The sequence below is a fragment of the Microtus ochrogaster genome, chromosome 16 (genome assembly GCF_000317375.1).
Source record: "Microtus ochrogaster isolate Prairie Vole_2 chromosome 16, MicOch1.0, whole genome shotgun sequence".
In the NCBI taxonomy this organism is placed as follows: domain Eukaryota; kingdom Metazoa; phylum Chordata; class Mammalia; order Rodentia; family Cricetidae; genus Microtus; species Microtus ochrogaster.
In genome coordinates this window covers 31,484,795-31,490,557 of record NC_022018.1, presented here as the reverse complement: position 1 = coordinate 31,490,557, position 5,763 = coordinate 31,484,795, and the positions used below count along the sequence as shown (strand labels likewise).

General features: G+C 44.6%; 1 protein-coding gene across 6 annotated transcripts in view; it reads right to left on the bottom strand.

Moving 5' to 3' along the window:
- The window catches only part of Kiaa0319 (KIAA0319 ortholog), a 53,946-nt gene that overhangs the window by 38,229 nt on the left and 9,954 nt on the right, over window positions 1-5,763 (bottom strand). The window lies entirely within an intron of this gene.

Sequence of the window (5,763 nt, the reverse complement as noted above, 5' to 3'; positions counted from 1 at the left end):
TAATCCCAGCACTCGGGAGGCAGAGGCAGGCGGATCTCTGTGAGTTTGAGACCAGCCTGGTCTACAAAAGCTAGTTCCAGGACAGGCTCCAAAGCTACAGAGAAACCCTGTCTCGAAAAAAAAAAAAAGAGACAAAACAAAACAAAACAAAACAAAACAAAACAAAAAAAGCTCTATACTCACAGAATGTCATGGCAAAGAATTCAGTCAGTACCAACTGATGGAGACTCAAAGGCAGAGGAAAGAAAACTTTGTATAGTGGGATGAAGGGAAGGCTCTCCTGGAACTTGCTTTGTTTTCTTTCTTTTTTTTTTTTCTTTCCTCAAGACAGGGTTTCGCTGTAGCTTTGGAGCCTATCCTAGAACAAGCTCTTGTAGACCAGGTCAGACTCGAACTCACAGAGATTCACCTGTCTCTGCCTCCCGAGTGCTGGGATTAAAGGCTTGCGCCACCACCGCCTAGCCGGAACTTGCTTTGTAGACCAGGCTGGCCTCCAGCTCACAGAGTTCCACCTGGTGGAAGCATTTTCTTATTTACTGCTAACTGCTGTAGAAGCTGTTATTTAGCCTCATAAAGCACCAGGGATAGCAATCCAGCTGCCCAGGAGTCTGCTGGCAGGCAGGCAGGCAGGCAGGCTTCCTGAACTGTTTATTACAGATAAAGGTTGGGTTCCTGGGCAGGTTTCTACTTTTATATATGGTTCAGCTGCTGGCATTGGCACCCTCAGTGTCTCAGAGCCCATGTGCCCAATGTTTTTATTTCGAACATGTCAATCTGTTCTTGGTTTATCACCTCTGACATCAGGATTCTTTTTTTTTAATTGATATTTATTGAGCTCTACATTTTTCTCTGCTCCCCTCCCTGCCTTTTCCCTTACCTGATGGAGGAAGGTCATTGGTTAATTAATAAAGAAACTGCTTGGCCTCATAGGTTAAAACATAGGTGGGAGGAGTAAACAGAACAGAATGCTGGGAGGAAGAGGAAGTGAGCTCAGAACTCATGCAGCTCCTCTCAGGGCAGACGCAATGATGCTCCAACCCAGGATGGATGTAGGCTAGAATCTCCCTGGTAAGCCACCTTGTGGGCTACAGCAGATTATTAGAGATGAGCTAGTCCAGGTGCGAGAGTTAGCCTAGAAGAGGCTAGATAGAAATGGGCCAAGCAGTGATTAAAAGAATAGAGTGTCCGTGTAATTATTTCTGGTAAAGCTAGCCGTGCGGGTGGCCAGGTGCTGGGGATGCAGCCCCGCCACTCGTATTACTACACTTACCCCTTCAACCCTCCCCCAAGGTCCCCATGCTCCCAATTTACTCAGGAGATCTGGTCTTTTTCTACTTTCTACTCCCCATGTAGATTAGATCTATGTAAGTCTCTCTAAGTGTCTGCATTGTTGTCTAAGTTCTCTGGGATTGTGATTTGTAGGCTGGTTTTCTTTGCTTTATGTTTAAAAACCACCTATGAGTGAGTACATGTGATAACTGTCTTTCTGTGTCTGGGTTACCTCACTCAAAATAATGTTTTCTAGTTCTATTCATTTTCCTGTAAAATTCATTGTCTCCAGTGAGAAGTCAGGTGTAATTCTGATAGGTCTACCTTTATATGTTACTTGGCCTTTTTCTTTTGCAGCTCTTACTATTCTTTCTTTACTCTGTATGTTTAGTGTTTTGATTATTATGTGGCAAGAGGACTTTTGTTTTTTGATCCAGTCTATTTGGTGTTCTGTAAGCTTCTTGTATCTTCATAGGCATATCTTTCTTTGGATAGGGAAAGTTTTCTTCTATGATTTTGTTAAATAAATTTTCTGTACCTTTGAGTTGAACTTCCTCTCCTTCTATACCTATTATTCTAAGTTTTGGCCTTTTCATGGTGTCCCATATTTCATGGATATTTTGGGTTAAGCTTTTGTTAGATTTAATGTTTTCTTTAACTGATGAGTTTTTTTCCTCTATTGTATCTTCAGCACTTGAGATTCTCTCTTTAATCTCTTGTATTCTGCTGTTCATGCTTGAATCTGTGGCTCCTGATCTTTTTCTCATGATTTCTGTTTCTATAATTCCTTTGGCTTGTGTTTTCTTTATTGTTTCTATTTCAGTTTTCAAATCCTGGATAGTTTCTTTTATATGTTTGATTTCTTTTTCTTGGTTTTCTTTAAGTGATTTGCTGATATCTTCCAATTTTTTGTTTTGTCTTTTACTCCATTTCTTTAAGGGAATTTCTCATTTCATCTTTAAGAGTTTCAAACATTCTCTTGAAGTCAGTTTTTAGGGTTGTTCAGTTCTTGTTTTTGTAGGGCCTTTAGGTTTTACTGGTGTGGTGTTGCTCTTTGTGGTGTAGTGTGTGATCTTACCTTTTACTTTTGTTTTTTTTTAAATATTTATTTATTTATTATGTATACAATATTCTGTCTGTGTGTTGTATGTCTGCAGGCCAGAAGAGGGCACCAGACCCCATTACAGATGGTTGTGAGCCACCATGTGGTTGCTGGGAATTGAACTCAGGACCTTTGGAAGAACAGGCACTGCTCTTAACCACTGAGCCATCTCTCCAGCCCTGATCTTACCTTTTCTATTCATCTTTTACTCTAATAGGTGTGGTTGGGGCTGTCTGAGATTCTCTTGAATAATCTTCTAGGTGCCAGTGAATCAAAAGCTCAGATGGTTGTTCCTTGTGGTACAGTCAGTGTCACAGTTCTAGTTATACCATTGATTACTCCTGTTCCTGGAGATAGCTCAGCGCTCCTGTGTTTTGCTCTGCTCCCTTGGAGTTTGCTGTCTCAGGCCTACTTTGGCCTAGGCTACTGGCTTTGATCTCTTTCTGTAAATCGTGGTCTGGATCCCCTTCTGCAGAAGTCCCTGGCTTGAAGTTGAATCTGTTCTGGTGGAGATCACTGACTCTGAATCTGGTCACTGGCTCAGTCCTGATCCCCCAGTATCCTGGGACTGGGTTGTCCTCTGGGACTGGATTTGCTCCTGGCTTCGGTTCCCTGTAGAGCTTGTTTCCTCAGGCTGTCTCTGTCCTAGGGGCTCATTAAGAGCCACTCCTGTGGGATTTGTTGCCCAAGGTGGAGTTCCTTACCTCAGGCCAACTTTGGCCTAGGTTACCTGCTTTGACCTGTATCTGTAAATCCTGGTGGATTTCCTCCTGCAGAAGTCCCTGGATTGGAGTTGGACCTGGAAAGGTTTCTGGTCCTGGTCTAGTGCCTCGGAGGTCCCAGACTCATGCTGGGAGACCTGCAGAGGTTCCAGGTTCCTGCCTATTCCCTTTAATGTCCCAGACCAATGCCTAAGTCCACAGAGGTCCTGGCTCAGGCCTACTCACTCTGAGGTCCCAGACTCACGCCTGGCCCCACCGAGATCTCTGGTTCCTGCCTATTCCCTAGAAGGACCCAGGTTCACTCACGCCCAGACTGACAGAGGTCCTGGCTCAGGCCTAGTTCCTGGGAGTTCCTAGACTCACGCCCAGACCCACCAGGGTGTTGTCTTAGGTCTATTCCCTTGAAGGTCTCAGATTCACATCCGGACCCTCAGCAGTCTCTGGCTCTGGCTCACTCACTCAGTGGTTACTCCCCTCCCCGTACCTGTTCCGGTGGAGATCATTGACTCTGTAACTGGTCGCTGGCTCAATCCTGTTCCGCCCATGTCCCAGGACTGGATTTGCTCCTGGCTTCTGTTCCCAGTGGAGCGTGTTTCCTCAGACCCTCGCTGTCCTAGGTGGCTTATTCAGTTACACTCCTGTGGGATTGGTTGCCCAAGGTGGAGTTCCTTACCTCAGGCCAACTTTGGCCTAGGTTACCTGCTTCGACCTGTATCTGTAAATCCTGGTCTGGATTTCCTCCTGCAGAAGTCCCTGGATTGGAATTGGACCTGGAAAGGTTTCTGGTTCTGGTCTACTGCCTCGGAGGTCCCAGGCTCATGCTGGGAGACCTGCAGGGGTTCCAGATTCCTGCCTATTCCCTTTGATGTCCCAGACCAAGGCCTGAACTGACAGAGGCCTGGCCCTGCTGAGATCTCTAGTTCCTGCCTATTCCCTCAGAGGACCCAGGATTTCTTACAATTAAACATGGCCAAGTGGTAGAGGAAGGACTTGCCACAGCATCTGTGTGAGCACCAGCCACACGGAATTAAGTGTCAGAGGCTGGGAAGAGTGTTCCCAAACAACATGAAAGGTGCTTGGAGTGGCTCAGTGGTACATCATGTGCTTACTACATACAAGGCCCTGAGCTCAGTCCCCAAATACTAAAAGCAAACTAAGAAAGAAATAAAGAACTCATAAGAAATCCTACATCCTCCAAAATGTGTGGTATAACAAAGAAACATTGTATGGAAAGCCCACAGACACCAGAGACTGAGCAGAAACATTCTTCAGCAGAAAGTAACTAAAACGCTAATAAAATATTATTATTGTTATTATTTGGAGGATGTGCTGGCCTTGAACTCCTAGGATCAAGCAGCAACATTCCTGCCTCAGCCTCCTTGGTAGCTGGAACCCCAGGCCAGTCACAGTGCCTGGCTAGGGAATCCTCACTTACGCCTCTTTTATCTTCCTCCATGTGTTCACAAGGATGAATAATAATAATAAATCTTCCCAAATAAACCCTCTTAAAATCTCTTTCAAACATAGCAACTATATTCTAAATCAAAGCTTAGACTGTGGCCCATGACCCATATGAGGCAATGTAACTGAATATGGAGGCTGTGAGAAGTTTGGTGACAGTAGAAAGTTTCTCAACAGCCCAAACCCAAACCGAGTCCAACCAGCTGTGTCACAAATCCACGATGCCTACAAATGTCCACCAAGCACGCAGAGGTGATGGTGAGCTTTTGCTGTTCTAACTGGTCAGGGGTGGTGAGCGTCGAGCCTGAGAGCAGATGCTGCCTTCGTGCAGTTTCGTTCTTGTGTGATGGCATGTCTCCTTTCTGTACCAGTAGACAAGGATGTCAACATGGGGGCCCCCAGAGCCACAAGGTCTGCCCAGAGTGTGTGAAATCTCTCGGTGACATTTGTGATGTGGGATCTTTTGTATAGGCCTGCTATGAAATCATGTTCCTGTCAAATACCAGTGAAAATAAAGTTTAAAAAAAAAAAATCCACGATGCCCTGACCGTGCTCGCCTGTGTTGCATCATCACAGGACCTCACTGCAGCCTTGGTTCTGAGCACACAGCATGTATGCTTTGCCCTGCAATTCAAACAAATGCTGCCTAAGTAGCTCAGCGTAGGTGGGAAGCCTATGGCATGGAAACTGCAGTGTTTTACTTATGTATGAAATTTTCTACTTGTAGAAAATAAAACGGCTTAATTGTAGGAAAACAAAGACTTTAGTATTTTCCTGCTATCGTTGCCCAGCATGTCGGCATCAACTTCTTTTTTTTTTTTTTTTAGGATAGTCTTTTTTAATTGAATTGTATTAAGATGGACAAGTACATCCACCCCATTCATATGAAAATTGTCTTTCATCTTTAATGGTAGAAATATCAAAGAATTGCTTTAAAATAAGTTTCTTTGTGATTTACTGTCAGTAAGTGTTGAGTTTGTATGCCCATTCTATATACCTATATGTCCAGGGTCACATATACACGTCTTGGGTAGGGGCTGGAGAGATGTTCAGAAGAGCACTAGCTGTTCTTCCAGAGGTCCTGGGTTCAATTCCCAGCAACCACATGATGGCTGACAACCATCTATAATGAGAGCTGATGCCCTATGCATGCAAACAGACAAACAGAACATTTTCTCTCTCTCTCTCTCTCTCTCTCTCTCTCTCTCT